Below are 22,064 nucleotides of genomic sequence, written 5' to 3'. Positions count from 1 at the left end.
CTCTTGAAGTTTCTCCTTCACCACTGTTAATATCTTAGTGAGGAGTAAAGATAGAGGCTTGGTTGAACATTTACTGGAACCCGCTATGTATCTTTGTTTGTAAGTATTTTTATGAAGTTTCGGAATCCAATATAAATATGGTAATTCGAATTCATTTTGGTTGTTTGGAATATTAAAAATATTCAAAACTGACATATGATTTTGAAGAATTTCTTCTTTAGAAAGGGAACTATGAGTGTAAGTTGGATTACCACTTGTAGAATTAAATCCAAGTTCCTCTAAAATACATTTAATATAATGAGCCTTACAAACAAAGACAATGTTGTTACCTGCTTTGTCAGCAGGGACCAGTACGTACTGATCATGTAATCTATCTAATTCTTTTTTCACTTCTGGATTATTGAATACAGAAGGATAGATGGTTTTCATATTGCCTCTCAATCTTTTAATGCGCGATTTTAACATACATCTGATACATTTAATCCATTCTGACAAAGTGTCAAGGTCTTCTTTTTCATGTCTGGCCCATCGCCTGGCGTAGTCCTCTACAGAATCCATAATATTTATGAAATTCTTACGCCAGTTGAAGGATCTGAGTTCCCTAAATTTAGGACCTTTTAAAATAAGTGATCTAAGATCCTCATTATTATAAAAACCCACCTTTTTCATGGAATGTATGTTAATCTTGGTCTGCATGGTCAGTTAAATGCACATGCAATGAATTCATGCAAACATTGCAATTGTCTCATGCAGAGACTGTGTGTTAAAAATAAGTAGTGCTAAAATGATATAGTCAGTCACACAGAATTATTTTTTTTCAATACAAATGAATTTCCACACAGTTATGATGACAATAAATTAGAATATAGATGAGTGGACAATCACCAGTTGAAAGTATGATATTGGATTAGATGACAAAACATTACAAGAACCTGGTATGTAAAAAAAAAAAATATTGTATGGCCTTTTTTTTATATGCTTTGTATCCCATGATCTGATGAATATATGTAGTTGTTACTATATGCAAATACAAAAGGTTTTCATTTTTACCATTTTGCTTTTTGCAATACAACTGAATTTTTTAAAAATTCTTCAACAAACTAGCTACAAAAGAAAAACGAGTAATATTAACCCTGAAAATAGAAAATGCATTGAACAATCAAATATATCTCTGAAATCAAATATTTCAGAGATATACATATGAAAAGTATATCCTCTTTAGAATTGAATATGCATCATATAGTTTCCAGTCATTTTTCTTTTTTAAATTGCAAAAAATTTATATACTGAAATCTTGTAGCTGCATATTCAAATCACAAATTCTATCTAAAGTAAACATGCACATGCAACTACAGAATTATGAATAAGATATTTGATATTTAAATATAAACTTTTAAAGAGTAAGCGAACAAGACAAACTTAAAATACTTTTACGCAACAACTGTCAAACACTTTGATATCAGCATGATATCTGATAGCTGCTGATGTGAACAGTCGCTGTACAGCTGATATTTTGTTGTTGTTGCTGTGCATAAACATCCCATACACTGTAGCAATGGTGGCAATTTTAGATGTTTCTGAAATTTTGTCTCCTAATGCTGCATTAAGAATATCATAGAGAAATTCACAGTTTGATATCATTTCCTGGACAGCGTCAGTGAAAAGATTAGGGTTGGTGAGGTCCTGGGGAGTGTTTTGACTTAATACACTCACTCCAGGAATCTTCATTTTCTGCATAAAGTTGTTTACATTTAGAATATAATGTGAGTAATTTTCATTGGGGGCCTTTTCCAATATTTTCTTTATTTCCTCTGGGTTTTTCTGTTTGTCTTGATTTTCTGGTTTTCTTCTTAATGTGTATGCAAGATGATCAAATGTAGTGATATCTTCTTCTCCATCACATGTAAACAAAGATTTTCTTGATTTTGACTGACCACGTTCATTTCTTAGCTTGCGTTTCTCAACAGATGACACCAACTGTTCCACTACAGACTGACGCTTTGGTGTACTCACTTGTTTGATCTAGTTTAATACAAAAATAAGAGTGCCAATTGCAATATATATAATAATAACTGAAATCATAAATGGATTTGAACTGGAAAACCCACCTAAAATCTGAGGAAAAACGTTCATATTTTCCCTTTAATTGATTTGTGTTGATTTAGAGTGAATGGTAGTACATGTCATGTGATAAAAATATTATACAGTACTGTACAGTTAGACTATAAACAGAAACTAACCTTTTCCACGGATTTCAAGATTTGATCAGCCACCTTGTGTCTTTTTAAAGATTTTTCTGGTGTTGTTGTTGAAAGCCTTTTCGAACGCTGTAACTTAATTACATTAATAGCGTGGCTTCGTGCTGCTGTCTGAAACGTATCAAAGGTTATAATCTTCTTGTAACAAGAATCACACATAAACACGTTAGAACAATCTATTTTTTTCTCTGTGTAAGTCCAAAAACGACGTGATCTTTGTCAATGTTTCATGCTGAGAACTCAACTTGTATCCATTTAGTGGAGAAAGACGACGTTTGATGTCCCCACACGATACGCACTGATGCGAGGACGCCATATTGTTTACTCTTGACTACTGAAAGTAGTCCGAACATGGCGTCGATACACATACGAGGTTATTTGTGGTTACGGGAATGGCCGAGTAGTTACGATTGATTGTGACGCGGCTCGAAACGTCAACAAAATTTGGGTTCGGTTATTTAACGAACCAATATGTAGCGTAACCTCCTCAGTTGAAGAATTCATAAGAAAATAAATCCAGAAGAATTCATAAGAAAATAAATCCAGAATGCTATGACACTATGAAGTTTATTAAAATACAAAAATAATGTGGGATTGTTGATCAAACATTGAAATAAAAACAAATTCAAACACCCATGAAACTATTTCTTGCCCTAATTATTTCAAGAAAAACTACTGGTGAGGCTTTGAGTGAATAACTTCGGTGAATAAATTGTGGTGAATCGACACCAACAATTCCTTATCACTTATACTCTTGTTGCTGTAAAGCTATGATGAATCAACGCCACCAACAGCTTTCTATAATCCAAGGGACTTAAACACCTGTAACTCGGTGTAAAAACATCACCAGTTGTAATTAGCTAATTCCTATTTAATAAAGGTTTAAAGTTTCAAGAATTCTATAAGCACACCATAAATAATCCAGATTTCACCCAAATTTACCACAGAAACTAATCCAATTATTAACCATAAAATCACCAGTTTAAATTCACAAATTAACCTATTATGAAAATATACCAATTCACTGTCAGCTCTTAATTGTGCCTCTGACATCTTTTGGATCTTAGAAGAACTGCAAAGTCTAATGGTCTCTGGAACGGTTTTAAATGCGGATGCTGTAATCAAATGACTTAGCTCACCAGGTGGTCCAATCTTACCATTTAACCTGCTTACTAAGACTCCGACTGATCAACACACAGATCTTATCAATGCAACTTTTGTCTAAAGCTAGGGATATATTCTATATAAGATCGTTTTACTTACTTAATGCTTACCAAAACTAATTATAAACTATAAAAACATTATCTAAGAATTGCACAACTGTATAACATTACCCCCTTCTTAAGACTATTTAGTCTCTAAATTTATTATAACCTACTAAACAGGTGTTTGAATTAAAGAGAAAGACATAATCATGCAAACATACTAACAAACATTGGTGAACTCCTATGTTTAAATTATCTAATTAAATCTAAATTTCCACGATAGGATTTAAAACAGTCATTTAACAAAATCAAAATTAGCATTTCACCAAATCTTTTAAAGAAAACAGAAGAGCTCACTTTTAAAGTACAGTAAATCCCTAAAAATACATTGTAGTTTCACAAGTGTCACAAATGTCACAAGTTTTTGTTACCGCACTGACAGGTATTACTCAACCCTGCAAGTTTTCTCTTCACACACTTCTGCAAGTCCTCAATTTTAAAAACCTACACTCGTAGTCCAATGAATAAAGAAGAGATATGTCATCAGGGAGCATGGCATCCTTTACTTCTCCATTTCTCAAGTAGTTCAGAAGGATAGGGAAAAGTTTTGGATCCCTGTCAATAAAGTAAGTTGGCACGGAGGTAGACCCTGGTAAGGCGCGAGAAATTTAATTTTTAGTTTTACGGAGTTTTTTTTTTTTTTTTTTTTTGGAAAATTTTGGGTAGGAAGAGGGGAAAAAAAGAGGTGAGCTGACTTTTATTCAATCGGATCATCCATTAATTCTTTTTTTTTTTTTTTGCATTCCGTGTTGCTGGTTGCAGTCCTTTGCGATAACATGTTGTACAAATGGTGCGCACTGTTGCAAAGTTTTCCTTTAGCTTATCAATATCCCATTTGACTCCAGCTGAAAGTCACCACAGTAGAAGCAGATGGGATCAAATGTCACAGTGATTCCTACAATGACTATGTATAAATAATTTTTATAGGTATAAAAATGTTCATATGTTCAATTAATATATATGATTATCATTCTGAAGTTTACAGGTATTAGAATAAATTAAATGACTTTACACCTGCATAGTACTGGGTTTCAATGTAAGCACTACATATCAGTGATTCACGAACAACTATATCCTGTCCTGATATTTCCCCCCTTGGGAATAAGGGGCTCCCACAGATAAAAAGCATTTCTTCTTCAACTTTCAAAACAGCTCTCTGCTCCTGTGCTGTCAAACGGCTTGCACTGTACCTGTACACCACCCTCCTCTTGCCACATTCATGGCAGGATACAAATCAACGTACTTTTCCTGCAATTAAAAAGCTTGGTATATTCAATATATAAATTTAAAGGTATTCTCCAAATGTTTTAATAAATGGGTTTACAAATCTAGCATATATTTGTATACAACTAATAAGAGTGATATTTTCATAGATATTGAAAGGAGAGAGAGGGATAGCACACCGGGTCAATAAGAATAGTGAATTGATATGCATATTGTGAATGACTCAATAGAAACTCAAGTACACACATGGAAGACAAAAAGCTGTTAGAGTTACATGTAGCCCTACAAGAAACCACCTCATAAACCAGTGTAATATATTACCTTTTCATCTCCTTCTGTACAAAATAAATATTATTAGAAATTAGGGATGTCAAATCGGTCAATTTTTGATAATCGGTTACTCGGATGTTTCTCCGATCGAGTACCCGGGTACTCGGTAAAAATGAAACTACAACTGTGTTAATTTTCTTGAGCCCCGTTAAGCTCTGTTAAACCCCAACGCTGTTTTGAACACGTTTATAAGTGTATATAAACATTCGAGTGCAAGGAAAAATGAATTTTGGTACTGAAATAATTTATAAAATAAACCCAAAAGACACAATTAATACATCAAAAAATTACAAATGGTTTACATTTCTTGTTTAGATCTATTTCATCAACGCAAAAAGGAGGACAATCTGTTGCTAAGGTTTGTGGTGATTAGACTAGCGAAAGGGAAGGAACGGACGTTGTTTTGATCGCTAGTCTAATACATGTATTATTCCATGTGTTGGTTGTTTCCCCCATATACACTAAACTTACTACGGCAACTAACTTTCAACATTTTTTAATCTTAAGTTATTTCCAAATATTTCTTCACTTTTGAAGTGGGTAGCTTCATTTTTATGCATTTCCAACCCTGTCGTATATTAATTAAATAATTAAAAAATGATTTGGAATTAATAGACCATACGTAAACGATGTTCACTGAAAACAATCATTAAAGCCATCCAAAAATTAAGGACCACAATAGGTGGGAATAGCTGTGTACCAGGTGATTGGTCACTAATTACTGTATATACACAGCCACAGGCGATAACGGGTGTTTCACAGGTGTAGACAACGACACGCTAATTACCGTATGCATATTTAAGTTATTTTTTTGATAAGTTTTTGATAAAAATATGTATTTTGAAATAAGAAAAAATACACTTCCGAGTAACCGAGTACCATTTTTAGTATTCGATACTCGGACGTTCGATCGAGTACCCGGTTAACCGGGTACTCGTTGACATCCCTATTAGAAATAAATACACCTAGAAAATAATCAATTTTTAAGACTTTTTTTCATTTAATATCAGAGGATTTCATTTTTTAAATACAAATATACAATCAAACCTGCAACAAAAAGTGATTTATTTTCCTTGTCCCGTTCCATTGCCTCTTTGGATACTTTGAGGCTTGGTCTTGCACTTTCATCCGTTTCTGTGCCATATACTGCTTCAAATGATTTGTATTCTTCATTCTCCAAGACGTGATCAGGTAAAAAATGTAACTCTTTGTATAAGAACTCCTCTAATCTTGGAGGGTTTAAGCAGCAATACGAGGAGCTATCCACATCTTGTAGACTATATTTCTTCACCTATTAAAGAAGACATTGGTACTATGTGTTAATTCTAATAATACAATAAATTCAGTCTTATTCAACTTTAAGCTTGAAGCATACATAATTTTTAATAATTGTTTATATAATACATGTACCTGAAAGCTATATTGACGTTTCCTATAGTGACGCTGCACAAACTGATGTAATTCGGGATACATGGACAAGTCTTTAAGTTTCTCAACTTGTTCACCAAGTAGATCTTGGCATAGAATTTATGCAATATCTAGAATCTGGGTGATTTCTGTATCACTACATGCATCATGAGCATAGACATTCCCATGGGTTCTTTTGAGTCTGGAAAATACATCTTTGACAATTTGAATTGGAGCATTCACAGACTTTTTCAAAGCTGATTTTAGAGCCGCATTTTTATTGTTTCGTACTGCACTCATCGTACTACACAACGATTTCAATTTCAACTCAAATCCACACTCAATTTCCTTGCGTGTCAGTGACACATTCTGCAGGCCAAGATTTAAAAGAGACATCATCCTTTCAGCCGGGTTGTTATAGCTTTGGTGTGGAGCACATCTATAGGCAATGAGTATGTTAAGATCTAGTGCTATGAATTCCAATATAGATGCCAACTGAACTGAAGCAAATGTTGGTCTGTGGTCTCGACCATAATCTGTGTATCTTAGAATGATTGGCTTGCTGGCATTGACATCGTCATGACTAAAGTAAGCTCTGACAATTTTGACAGTTTCTGCTGCATGGCGAAAAGGGCTGGACGGTTGAAAGATTTTGTCCTTGAGAGTAATATGATTATCAACATGATAAAAAGATTCCCTGCTATTGTCTGGGATGTCAACACATAAACACACAGAGGGCACAATGCCACAAATGTGGTAGTCATGATCTGTGGTCAAATTAAACCTATCAGTGTTCACGAGCCCTCTTTGATGTGCCCTGCTAACCGCCGAAGTTGGCTTGTTGGGTTCCCCAACAGGTACAATGGCTTTGTCATCCATGCATTGCATAAGACAACAATCTCTCCACTTTACTGCAAAAGCCTTCAACAGCCGATATTGGTAATAGGCAAAATCTGCATCTTCATGGTGCACTCGCAATAACCTTTGTTAAACTACATGCTTCACCTTAAATTTTCCAGTGTACTGTGCTGCAGAATTGATAAAACCATTTGCAGGAGAAAATTCAACCTGATCCAAGATGTTGGTGGGGGGGAGGGGGGGCGACTGAATTGGGTGGCATTCTACTTAACATCTGTTCCCTTAAGTCACGCACAGAAATAGCAAAAGGCATATATGCAATTTCATTCTGACGTCGTTCATGGACTACACTTTTTTCATCTAAAATCTTTTTTGCATTTCCTCCCAGAATGGGTCATATTTAGGATCTTTCATACATCCATTCAATGCTCTTTAATCTGCAAGTAGTTTCGGATCACCAGAATTCAAAAGAAATTTGGAAACTCGAACATCAATAGCATCCTCTGCTTTGTTTGATGGTGTAAGAGTGTATCCTGTTAGGTACTGATACAAAGATCGTAAAATGGCAGGTTTCTCTTTGCATGACTTGGCATACTTTTCTTGGAACTCCTTAAACATTGCTCTTGTTGCAAATTTTGGAATTTTGGCTTTGACATCATTGATTATGGATATATCTAATGTACTTTCTCTAACTTCTCTGGCTGTTTCCAAATAATGTTCATATTTTCTAAATAGTTTCAATGATGGTATGTGAATAAACCAACTGCAAATGGCAGTTTTAGTTCCTGTATCCATGCTCGTCTGTCAGATCTCTCTGTTGGTTCAAAATCTAACAAATCAACAGTTGTGTACAAAGGAATGGTATTCAGGTGAGTTAATAAAGCATCATATCTTCTTGATGAGTGAGGAACACCATCAATGATGCTAAAAAACCAGTTATCAGTAAGAGACCTGATAGGTTCTGTAGATGTATGCGTTTTCTTAGAGCGTTCAGTTTGTTTTAGTAGGAATGACAAATACTTTTGTACAGAATGTAGTAATTCTTCTAAAATGTTTCGCAGTGATGAAAACTTCCTGTTAAATATCCAAGGCAGCATTATTAGAGAACCTAGTGACTCTGCTTGTAGGTTCAACCCCTCTGAGAATATCTTAATAATATTAATATTTTTCAATAGATATGAAAGAATTCCTTTTTTATAATATAAATCCTTTTTTATAATATAAATTGTAGTCAAGCTACTTGATGCAACAAAATTTCTCTACTTAGATTTTGATTTATTTTATTTCATTTTTAACCTTTGAATTAAAATGCGAGTTCAAAAATACAAAAGACAATACCCTGGGTTGTTGTTTGTGCTGTTTTTTTTCCAGTCTCTGTATCCTGTAGATTTGTTTAGCTTGTCTAGAATACTGAATCCCCTTTCAGTAAACTTGCAGTGAAAGGGGTCTAGATACCACAAGATGTCACACCAACTGGACAAAAAACTACTGGCCATGGACATCTGACTTGACAGGAAACCGACTTGTATTTCTTTCAGAAAATCAATTAAGTCATTGAACAGCCGATCATTTGACGTATTTTCATTTCTGAAATTTATTTGAAAAAGATGCATTGTCAAAGAATCTAGATCAGTAATTCTTCTTATCAAAGTGGCTTGTGCAAAAGAAAATTCCATACCTCTTCTTTGGCAAATATTCGTATTTCTTGGCCATTTGCATTAATACATCAAAGACAGACATGTTGGAGCACGCAGCTGTAAGTTGGGTATCTTCATCTTTAAGTGAAACGTACAAGAACTTAATGCCCATGTCTTTTAAAATTTCAGATGGCATGGAAATATCCAAAGTCACTGATTTTGTTATGTCTAATACTGACAACAGACTGCTTTCACTGCCGTTTACTTTATCAACAATCTTCATCTCCTTACCGAGCTTTTCAAGCTCATCATTAATACCAAAGCCAAGATTGTCTTTGCTATTCAACTTAATAAACTTGTTTAAGATGACATTTCCAGAAAATCCTCCATTGAATACTTTCAGTCCAAACCACGCATGGTTTTGACTATCCATCTTGGTAAATATTCTGTGTTTAAAGATGCTTGAATTTGAAAACTAAGTGCTCATATTTTCAAGCGTTTTGCAGATTTCAAATTGAGAGGGTAATTTTAAAACCAACTTTGGTTGAATCCGAATTTTCCGGAATTTAAAGATCTTTTTTTTTTTGCCTATTTTTCATTTTTTTTTTTTTTTTTACAAATCGGAAAAAATAGAGTCGGCGGATCCGTAAAACAAAAAAATAAAATTTCTCTCGCCTAACGGTTTAATCTTTTTCATGTTTGAGAAAATGCTGTTGGTCTTCTTTAACGTTGATTTGCTCACTTTGAACCTACTTCCCCCAACATCCAAATTAATATGAGTTTGCATATCAATAAGTAGGTCTTCATGTCGAGGTCTTTTGGCCTCTTCAAAGACATCTTCCTCCGAAGATGATAACTGTAATGATACCTCGTCTTCACTCTTCCTCTTTTCTTTTGTTTCTTTTTGTCTTTGTGAAGTGTTACTTGGAGTTGGACTTGGAAGTTTTATTTGTAGAACTTCATTTGGCAATCTTTTCAAGCAATATTTTGTGTACATATATTCTTCTTTGTCTCCTTCTGTTTTCGTTTTCAGATCATAGCATTTTGTCTTAAAATCCCTTCCACATGGTGAATGTTCCTCTCCCTTCTTTCTTAGTTTTCTTTTGCAGTTGCAGCATTGCCAGGAAAATCCCGAATGCTGTTCTAGTACATGCCTATTAACAGAATATTTGGAATCTGACTGAAGATCACAGATCTTGCAGAAGAATGTGGTGACCTGTAGAATAGAAATAGTTATATATAAAACAATTATCACAATTGCTTTAAATCATTTCATAATCTGTAAATCTGTTTGGTAATTTTCTTTGCCTTTTACTGCTAATGAATGTTTCTTTTAAATGGTCATTTACAGAATTCTTGAAACTTGAGTCTGAATTTTTTATCTGTCTGTAATTCGTTTATATTTTCAGACCCCCCAGAAGTTTCAGTTTCACATTCTTGAAAATTCACAATATCTGTATTTTCACATTTTCTATCAAACAAAATAACACCATCTGTAATTTCAAATTTATTTCTTCCGTGCGTTTTTTTCTTTTACATCAAATTTTGGTCGATTTTCTCCTACATATGGCTTGAGTCATCATATCCAGAGCAACACGTTCTATAGGAATTCCAACGGTATATCTCTGTAATGGTCCTTTATAATGTTTCGGTCTTTTCCTTGATGCACATAAATCACATGTTTTACACAGGTGTTCAACATCTCTTCTCATCCCATACCAGAAAAATCTAGCTTTAATACGTTCAAATGTCTTGTTTACTCCTAAATATCCAGTGGATGGTGAACTGTGCAATTCATTCAGAATAAATGACCTTAGTTCTTTAGGTAATACCAGCTTCCACACAATCTGATGTTCCGAATCAGATTCCCATCTTTGATATAAAATACCTTGTCTAAGGTGAAGTGAATCCCATCTGGCTAAGTAATACTTAACTTCCCTGCTTTCAGGTGAAGTAAATCTTCATTCTGGCTTTACACAAGACTTAATCCAAGTCATAAATTGCCTAGGACTTTATTATTTTCTTGAAGCTTCTTTAAATTCATAAGCAAGGGGTCCAGCCTAAATTCCTTTGCAAAGGCGTATTTTTCTTTGCAACCGAAAAAATGGCGGATACGAAGCGGAGAAGAAAACAGGTCAGTAACTTTCGTGTAATTTTAGGAACTATAATCATTAATTTTGATAAATGGATGTTACGCTTCGGTGCGCCTATCCATCCTTTCCAATGGGAAAACTAAGCTAAAGAGATTTACTTTAAGATGAAAAAATTATTGAAGAAAAACCATAGACATGTCTCTATTGTTTGTCGCATTCATAACCAATCATCGGTTATTTGTAACATACTGCACAGTCCAAAGCTGTAAAAATTACATATATTTGTAAATTTCCCGGACAAATATTAGTAAAACACAGTTTTAGAAATTTAATCCACAATTTACGACTTTAAGATTAAAATTACTTTGCAAAGTCGATATTAGGACATGTTTACTTTGCAACTCTGTGATTCAGAACATTGGTCGTTATATTGAAAAGGCTCTTCGCCAAAATTACAGGCAGCAATATAGTGTTTGCAATCAAATTGTATACATACTTTTCACGATGAAAATCCCCCGTCATCCAGCATAATTTAAGTGGTGTGTACACAGTAAATCCTATGATTCTAATTGGGGAGGGTGTATTTTTTGTTAGTTTCTCCCTCTGATACACTTTGTTATTTTTTTTCTCTCTCTAGACTGATCCCTTGATACGCTCAAACCTGAGGTTGGTAAATAAGGGGAAAAAATCTGGACAAGGGCATATGCAAGTTCCAAAGAGTATTTAGACTGTTTGCGATCGGGTGGATTATGGTCGACGGATCTAAAATTCTATCATCGTTGAAAGTAGGGATAATGGAAAGGGAACTGTATAGGGTGTAGAAAATCAACTATATTTCTTGTACTGTAACTCATGAATTACTGAAATTCAATTTTTATAATAATAATTTATTTTTACGATGAAAATTGTCATATAGTGATATACATTGTAAGATGATGACAATTTTATAACTGCCATTCTCTTTCATCATCTTAAAGTATTCGTACACAAGTATTGCATGTATTAAATGTTTCTTGTCGATATATACTGTGAACCCGAATAAAAGTTTTGACAGTTGAATCTGTACAATTTGCATACATGTGTTTGAATATGGACATTTGTTTTAAAAATAAAATCATTTAAATTTGTCATACGTTCGTAATATAAAATGGGTCTTAGACACGTCATTTATACTTATATACATATTAGGTAACTAGAATGAACTTAGTATTTTAGCATGGATTTGTTCGGCGAAATTTAAACATATATCAGGTATATCAAGACAGAATTTAAACATTTGGTGACTGAAAAAAGATCACTCTGTATTAACTTTCTGGAAATGGTTTTTTAAATTTTTTAAAAAATTTTTGGTAGAATTCTTTTGGAACCCCCAACCCCCCCAACGAACAGATAGGCTTTGCATCAAATATTATTTGCTCATGGTAAAAAACAACAAAATTAAATTTCTCCAATTTTTATTTCGTAAATTAAGACAATGTTTTCTAAAAAATAACAATGATATTCAAAAGTCAATCCCATAGCAATGTTTTCAAAAAAAGGGGGGATTCCAAATGAAAATTTACCTTATTAAACTACATCAAAAAATATCCTTAAACCCCCCCCCCCCCCATCGCAGTATGGACCCGAAAGCATAATTCCATAAGAGATTAAAAAAAGCTATGCGATGATATCATTGGAAAAAATATTTCAAGAAATATATTGCATTAAACCCTTCATATGACGATTAATTAAAGAATATTTCACATTTTGAATTTAATGTACTTGATTATCTAACACAATCTTGATGATTTCAATCAGTTTACGATATAGTTTTTTTTTTATTCTTGGGATTTTTACAAGTTCCTGACGATGCTGTTGTATTTAGATTTCACATTAGAAGGAGGTGGGAAAAGTTTTGTGGCATACATTCTGTTTTCGCGGTACTTAATAAGACCTTTATTATAGAAATTATTTTTTTTTACACAAATCACACTTTTCATTGGTTCGAAAAGACTTCCCATAATGATTACATGAATACAGTCCTGCTGCGTCGAAGAAAATATTTGCTGGTAATAATCTTCCTGCATTTGATGCAGTGCTCTTCTCTGAAATAGATAAATCTGACCGGTTATGAAAACAGTTTTAAAGGAAGCAATACCTTGAAACCTACGTACAGATTAAATCAAAATTTATCAGATTGTATTTTTCGTTTTTGTAATCGTTGTGATAGTGAATTTCTGTATTGTTTATACAGCAAAGTGATTTGCACAGGAAAAACAAGCCCTTAACCGCAATTTGCAAATGGAATATTTCCTATACTACCTTTATTTTGGAATTTAGACAAAATTTTGTCATTTTGTCACAGAAAGTCATGTTTGAATAAGGAGTCTTGATGTAATATATGAGATAAGTTTCTCTAATTTTCCATTCAACATGTACTCTGTTGTAAAAGACAGTATTTACCCTCATATGATGACACACGTATTCAATCTGTGTCTGCAAGGCATGTCGTTTTATTTCAATAGATTTTTTGGTATGTAAGTCGTGGGTATCCAAAAGTATCCCTCCAAAAGACAAATAAATGCTTCACCGAAACGACATATTTTGATACCGAATTAAATGCGCGAATCATTAAAAATTTCGTGATGTTTACTGGCCTTCTTTCCAGTCTCCGTTTCGACTCCGCCATTTTCTCTGTTGCAAAGAAAAATACGCCTTTTCAAAGGAATTTAGGCTGGACCCCTTGATAAGGGAGACTACAGTTTCTTGAATACTCTTCATTATATCTTGACAACTTTCACCTTCTCTTTCAATCACTGAGCTCCCATCTGATTCATTTCCTGGAAATCTCTCTGTGGTTTGGGACACTCTATTATCAATGCAACTTTTGTCTAAAGCTAGGAATATATTTTATCTAAGAAGTTAGATCGTTTTACTTATTTAATGCCTACCAAAACTAATTATAAACTATAAAAACATTGTTTAAGAATTATACAACTGTATAACAATATTAGGGAGCAGGTCAGACTGCAGAGTAATGCTATTAATAGATAGCAGCAGACTGCAAATAGTTCATACATAAACGTTTTTAATTATTTTTTAACGTTTAGAAAGATATGTTTTATGTAACGCCTCCAAATGTTATTCCTGAACTGAAATTTTTGTTTTTGATAGTTCTGTTTTCCATGTTACTTTCTTGGGATTACATGTATAGGTAATGAAGCAAAATCCACCTGTGACGTCACTTTCGTTTGAGCGCTCCATTATTTTTTCAGGAATGGAGAGTTGCAAATTACATTGAAAACAGAATTTGTTATGTTCATATTCTCCTTCCCGTACCTCTACTGAGGAAAGAACTTGGAAAATTTTAACAAGCTTATTTTCACAGATAAAGAAAAAAATGTAATACTGTTGAGAATCGAACCCGGTACCTTCACCTTCGGAGTCAGGTACTAGTAGTAATTCATGTAACATATATATAGACCCCATTTCCACTATACACCTCATTTATACACCTCATTTTCACTTTCACCATAAACCTCAGGTAGCTATTCACCATATAACCCTATACACCTGATTTTCTCTATACACCTCGTTTTTACTTTCACTATACACCACAGCTTACTACTCTGCATCACTATATGCAGTCTTAATTAATGAGGTTTTACATAAAAGAAAACACCAACCTGGGAACGAGTTTTCGAACGGAGACTGTAAAGGAAGTCACGCTATACCTGCGCGCCGGAATGTAGACGAGAGAAGATTTAAGTCGCACTCTACTACTAGTCATGGTCACGCTCAAAGTGTACCAACAAGAGTCTTACACGCTCAGCATGACCTAACAAAAAAGTAGTTTAACGAGCAAATAAAATAAGTCCAAGGTGACCTAATAATACTAAATAAAGGAATAAACACCACTCAACACAAATCTCATCTTAAACTTGTTTAAGACAGTTCTGTCATTGTTTAAAACAGTTCTGTCAGAGCTAATAGAGTCTCTAAAATACCAATTATGATCAACGGTCATCTCGAAAATATTCCCTAGGTTCTTCACATCACGACATCGTATGGTCATAAAAATAACATTAGTTTTTTTGTATGTTGTTTAAAGTCCCTCTCGAGAATTTTTCACTCATATGGAGACGCCACCACTTGCCGGTGGAGAGCTGCAAATTTTGTCCTATACTCGGCACTTACGGCCACTGAGCAGTGAGGGATCTTTTTCGTGCCAGCACCTACTGCGACACGGGACCTCGGTTTATACGGTCTCATCCGAAGGACCGGTCTCCACGTCCCACAGTGGGATTCGAACCCGCGACGTAAGGATCAACTCCTTACTTCGCGACTCTAGAGCAGACGCTCTAACCACTGCGCCACGCGGGCGACAAAATAACATTAGAACAGGATGCGATGGTCAAAAGTATATGTAAACCCCTTATAAATGCATTTAAAATTGTAAGGTCATCAGTCATCACCATGGAACACGAATGGGATGATTTTGATGTGAATTATCCTGAGCACGTTATGAAGGATATAGAACGCCTGGAAAAGGCGTATATTGAACGAGAGCAGAAGGTAAGATCATATTACTTTATTAATAGGAAAAATTCAAAGGTAACAAATAAGATTTAAAAAAAGGAAAAAAACATCCCTATAGAACAACATAAGAAATCACAGCGAAAGTAAATAATTGTTTTCCTTTATAGAGAGCAAGGCGGCTGGCGAAAGCCAAAGAGAAACAAACTGTAAGGACCTTCATACTAGTGTAGTTTAATATATCTTAAAGAATAAACTAAAACGCATAAAGTTAATTAATATTCTTTTGTATAATTTATCTCTTACGATCAATTTCAAATAGTTTTGTTTAGCAATGGAGATTAAAGAATATAGCTCCTTCCACGGTGCGAATAAACATATAAAAAAAATAATAATAACCTAATTTCCTTTTTTTTTCCCCTCCCTTCTGTTTAATACTTGATTATATGTTTTATTAATTAGAGCTCAGAACCTGGGACCACTGAGGTCACCAGAGAGCAGCAAACGAAACGGAGAACGGTGAACATGTACGTACATTTCTTAAAAAAAAAATGGAACCAACTACGATACGCATAAACGCAAAAGAAGAAAGAAAAAATTCTTATTTCTATTCTTTCCCTTCTGTTTAATACTTGATTATATGTTTCATTAATTAGAGCTCAGAAACTGGGACCAGTAAGGGTCGCCAAGATGCAGAAAGCGAGTCAGAGAACGGTGATCAGTTATTTTCATTATAAAATTGTTTTTAGCCCTCCAATGAAACAGAGGAAAAGGGAAAGGGAAAAGGAAAGAAGGCAAAACCCTTAGAACAAAGTAAGAATGTAAGCTGATTTTTTTTCCCCCATCATTACGTATATTATCAGAAAACAGGTATCTGATAGTGTTTTTTTTTTTAAATACATTTTTTTTTGTAATGTTCAATTTTTTTTCTCTCCTAGAAGAACCAGCCGGCACAACTCGTAAAGCCCCTAAATTACATAGTCATAGATTAAGGACGTATGGTAGTGACGATTTTGAATCCACCGCGCAACTCCGAATGACGTAAATGAATCGTATGTCGTTCATCTCTTTAGTAGAGTTGGAAATAAAATTTACAATGCAACTTATTTTAAAGATATACTTGATATAAAATCATATAAAATGTGACTAAAATTTCATTGGATTCAAACTAACAACAAGTCGAGGTAATTTTACGACTTATCTTACTTTTCGGTAATGTAAACAAAGCGGATGTTTCGAAAAGAATGAAATGCGGAGAAAACGAGGATTTTCGTCAACCAAATCTATTCAGTGGCACAGCAAGGCTTCGTTGACTCAAAAAAGGCGATGGTGAGCTGCGTCTGACTGAAAATTACTGTGCAAAGATTAAACCCATCATTCGAATCACAAACGCATGACAACTCTAGCCTAGCAAAAACGATCTGCCCAGGTTTGTCTCTAGTATTTGACACCATTTAACTAACATTACCTCAGAAATTCAGTAAAAGTGATTGTGGCTCAGCAAAATACCGGTATTAGATAAGATAAGAGATATATATATATATATATATATATATATATATATATATATATATATATATATATATATATATATATATACGAGTGAACTGGGTACTTTTTTCGAATTGGGGGCAATGAGTGAACTCACAACATTATAAATTAGTGACGATTCATGTTAAAGTTTTTTTCAAAAAAAAAGCAGAGATTTTGTGATTAAAAATTGTTATATTCTTCCTTAGTTGTTGTTTACAATATAGATTCGAAAAAGGGATAAAGAGCACTACACTATATTATAATAAAAACAATACCACTGGTTACCAGTGCACACATGAGGGGGTAAATTACACGATTTATATACAATTCTGTTTTGTAATTTATTTTTATATTGTGTGACATGATTGCATTCTGGAATGTTGGTGAATCAATAAAAATTCAAAAATTTATTGATGTTATTCAGGTGCGCTTGATTTTGGAAAAACGTTTCGAGTTTCATGTACTCTATCATGTCTACATGTATGTATTGATGCTTTTAAATTTAGCAAACATAGAAAATATATTAAAAGAAACAATAATTTATTATAAATGTCAAGTCATATGAGACACAGTTATAACTCAATGAAATTTGAAGGTAACCAGATGCAAGGTGTTGGACACTGTTTAGGCAATATTTTCTTCCAAAACATACTAGATAAAAAATTCACTACACTACAACACAAAATAATACTTACCACTAAATTCTTTGGCCTAAAACAGGGCTTTTCTTTTTATTAAGATTATTTCTTTCCTTATTAATTTCCAAGTTATGTTGATGGTGGAGTGTCTGAATTGCAATTTTGACTATAATCATTTTTTTTAATTGAATTTTCTTCTGAGTTCATGAAAGCTAAAAGCATCAATACATATTATAGAGTATGTGAAACTCAATCATAATCATGTAGACCACACAATATGAAAATAAAATAAAACACTCGTTTTGTATATACTGCATCTACATTTACATACATGCAGTGATAGGGAAGAAATCTCAGCTATATAGATTTAGTAGTACATGTATATTATTTGAATAGGTATCCCTAATATTGTGGACATTGAACATGAAGTTGAGATGGAACAGGATCTGGAACCCTTAATATCTGCTATCTGGAAACTTGGAAGGAGTGTTATGGAACTGGGGGTGATATGACAGATGCTCTAAAATGTCCATGCCATTTCAGCAGCTCTTTCATGCTGTGGATATCCTAACTTATGGATCATCAGCTATCATTAAGGTACATTTACATTTGTCAAAATGTTAGGCTGTGTTGTTGTTAGGCAAAATTGTTTCCACTTTCACAACCCAGTGAACCCACCCTTTTTTGTAGCTGACCCTAATTTTTTTAAAATGTTTTTTCAATAAAAATATGAATATTCATTTTAAATTCCCCAATGATAGCATGTATAAAAAAAATTTCACCATAAATAAAACACTATTTCTTTGACTTCCAGTCTATGCAAAAGACATCGGACCGTCAGACCTGACCGATGTGCAGTGCCTCTGGTCCGATGCGTCATTTTTTACACCGGACCAGAATGTCCGATGTGTCTATGTCCAGTTTTGAGCATTATTATTTTGATGGGGAGTCATGTAAATGTTTGTTATAAGTAAAAAATTTCTCACAAATCCAAATACGTAAATGAAGGTGATTAAAACCATATGGACCATCTACAGTACTATGCGGGAGCAATCCCTTGTAAAAGAAAAGGTGTTAGGCTTACTACTCTGCATTTTCACGTGTTTCACTTTTTTACATCAGGTTTTTTGGTCCAACAAAAATTGATTCGGTCCTGTGTGTTCATTGATTACACAGGACCCAATGTCCTGTGTGGTCCAAAAAACTTTCGCCTAGACTGGACATCAGTGTTACTTGGTTGCTTTATTTAAAAAAGTCCACGCAAAAAAAAAAATTAAAAATATGCCGACCAGTACCTACCGGAACTCTAAATTTTTCAAGCATGAACATGATAAAAGTGGAAACAAAGCAGGTTTAACCAATCATTTTTCTTGGCTTTACTTACTAAATTATTTTCTTTGATAATTGGCTAGATTTCACATTAGTAAGCAAGTAAATTGTATTTTATACATGTAGTGATATATATCAGTATGAAGAAAAACATAAAAATATATGTAATCAGTCAATTAGACCTATGTGTCACTTTTAGACAAATACATGTATATCATAGTTGATACCCATGACAAGTTTTAGATAAAGTTGAAAGTACCATATGTAGTGATGTAATGATTAATCGATTAAATCAATTATCTAATCGAAATGGTCCCCGATTATAGATAATCGATTACTCAAAATATTAGTTAAAAGCAAATTATTCCTTTAATTTTTTATTCATTCTTCTTTGAATTTAACTAAATCCTAAATAATAATCTAATAAATGAATCCAATGATACAAACTATTTCAAAAATGTATTTTGGAAATCACTCCAGAATTTCTAAACAATTTATTCTACTTTTGAAATTGAAGAAATATAATATTTGAAATTAATCAATTTTTTTTTTGATTATAGTGCATTCCATTATTCCAATAATCAATTATGAAAAAAATCCCAATTTCCCATCACTAACCATATGCAAGAATTGTAATTGTTTGATAAATACTAACTGGTATATTAGGTTTGACATTAAATATTATGATTTATACATAAATACAAACATACTTAATTATTGTTTATTTATAGTATCATAGGGACATACAACTTGTATGTTTCATAGTTATTAACTTATTAAACATTTCATGTTTGAAATAAAGCCAACAGGTTTAAGTATGTGAAATCACTAACTGCCCATATGCATGTAACAAGTTTATTGATGCAGACCTCTAGTAAAAAAAAAAAAAGGGGGGGGGTGCAACTGACATCTTAATGAAAATTTACTCTATAGCCAAATACTATTCTCAGAAAAAAGTTAGGAGGACAGACCCTCCCCCCCCCCCCCAACACACACAACCATTCTGTAGGCCTGTATTGACTAGATAAGGTGGACAAGATCATTTGATTGTTATTAAAATGAAAATTATTTTATCACCTGAACTAATAACTAAAACAAGATTATTGTTTCTTACAGAGAATTGGAACATCATGATCATATCAGCAATGAGACGAGAAAAGTTTTAAACTTTTTCCACAAAGAACAATCAATAAACAGGCAGACAAAATTCCAGGTCTAAAAATAAATGGAATGAAGGTGTACAATAACAAGTGAACATAGAAGTTTCTCTTGTAACAATCAGAATTAGACTAAGGTTTTGAGTAACGACAAGAAAAGTGTAGTCACTGGATACACTATCATTTCCTATGATTCCCAGTATTATCGAATGCAGTTTAAAACTGGCATTGCCAACAAATTCGATATGGAGTTATTGATGGAAGATGTGAATTGAAAACTGTGTGTGACTCGTTATAAAAAGTAAAGTGGATTCTATCTCAGAATGCAGACTTTTTCAGTTGAAAGACCCCAGAGTTTTATATGAAAAGAGTCATATATCTTCAGTCTGTTTGAAATGTCCATGACATCAGTTGTGGATACATTATTGGTGTTATCAGAATTTGCCATGTCTGTAGCATCATTTTTAGATACAATGTCAGTGTTTGGTACTAAATGTAATAAGTTTTCATTAATTCAAATTTGGTCAAATTACAAATTATTTTTCTTTTTTTTTTAATTGTAGATAGAGCAAATAAGTTTTCAATATGTTAATATTTTTTGATTCTCATGAATTTTGCAATATTAAATACATTTCATTATAAAAATTATTTCATTACCTTATCATTGTATGAACGGATGCTAAATACACTGCATGTTAAAAAAAAGAGTAGAACCTGGGAAATTCATCTTCCTTATTTTTAACAAGGTTTTCCATTGGAAAAATGATGAAAATGGCACACAAGGACTGCTAATGACCCAAATGCGTGCCATGACCTTGACTCAAGATCCTTTGATCAAGTTAAATGTCATTTTAAGAAAAACATTGAATTCCTGTATTTTGTATGGAGAACATGAGATGCTCATACTGATCATAAATATTGCATATAACCTAAGGTTACATGTATGTATTGAGTAACTGACCTTGACTCAAGGTCATTCCAGCAAGTTCAAGGCTTCTGGCAGAAAAGGTGTGTTATTTGTTCCTGGTCTATTACTCTCATATGGAGGCTAATTGGTAGTTGATACTTGACACAAAAATTGCTTATGACTCAAATCTGTGTCATAATCTGACCCAATGTCATGAATGTATAATCTCCTACAACTTTCTTGTATTAATAATCTCCCGTCCCTCATGCATATGGTTACATTGAGGAGGTAATAAGCTGCCTCACGTCATGTACTGTAAGTTTTTATCTTCATTTATAAGCTCCTGTCAGTGTGCGAGAGTTATGTCAGGTGCAGTATTACAAAGCTGCTCAAGCCCGTAGAATGCTGGGGGGACCTACTTTTCCCGAGTATAGTAGTTTGCTATAGTGATTGGTGATTGCCCCCCCCCCCCCCCCACGTTGCTACAAGGTCAAGCACTGTCAATTTCCACGAAATGGACATTTAATTAGTTTGGTTTCTTTTTTTTTTTTGCCCATCAGATTATTTTGGGAAGTTGCCCCTCCCCCTATTTTTGGTGAGTTTAGTTTTTTTTTTTTTTTTTTGCTTGACAGATTTTTTGGGGGGAAGGTGCCCCCCCCCCACTTTTGAAACCAATGCTACAAGCCTACTGCTTGACTTGTAAACTTATGATACTTATTATTAGAGAAACAAAGGTTATTTTAACCATAAAAAGAAAACTAGAAAAAGATATTTAAGATAAATAGTTTAAAACCCTTCAAATTATAAAACATAAGTTCATCTATTTTAGTGAAGGACTATTTTTGTACTTCGTGGTTCTAGCTCTTAAAATTTTATCTGATTTTGTTAAATATTGCTGTTACTCTACACCATA

At 33.5% G+C, this 22,064-nt stretch overlaps 2 long non-coding RNA genes across 2 annotated transcripts in view; one reads left to right on the top strand and one right to left on the bottom strand.

The window, feature by feature from the left end:
• The window catches only part of LOC133198813 (uncharacterized), an 801,505-nt gene that overhangs the window by 28,248 nt on the left and 751,193 nt on the right, over nt 1–22,064 (bottom strand). The gene's annotated exons all lie outside the window — the stretch shown is intronic.
• Nucleotides 16,642–20,808, top strand: LOC133198812 (uncharacterized). Its single transcript, XR_009722597.1, has 3 exons — nt 16,642–17,016; nt 18,155–18,355; nt 20,204–20,808. It is a non-coding gene; the product is annotated as an uncharacterized LOC133198812 (long non-coding RNA).

This window comes from Saccostrea echinata, unplaced genomic scaffold (assembly GCF_033153115.1).
Source record: "Saccostrea echinata isolate AGI-Se365-2 ecotype Australia unplaced genomic scaffold, CSIRO_AGI_Sech_v1 ptg000033l, whole genome shotgun sequence".
NCBI classification, from domain to species: domain Eukaryota; kingdom Metazoa; phylum Mollusca; class Bivalvia; order Ostreida; family Ostreidae; genus Saccostrea; species Saccostrea echinata.
The sequence above is the reverse complement of the archived record's forward strand: the minus strand, read 5'-3'. Positions and strand labels throughout refer to the sequence as shown.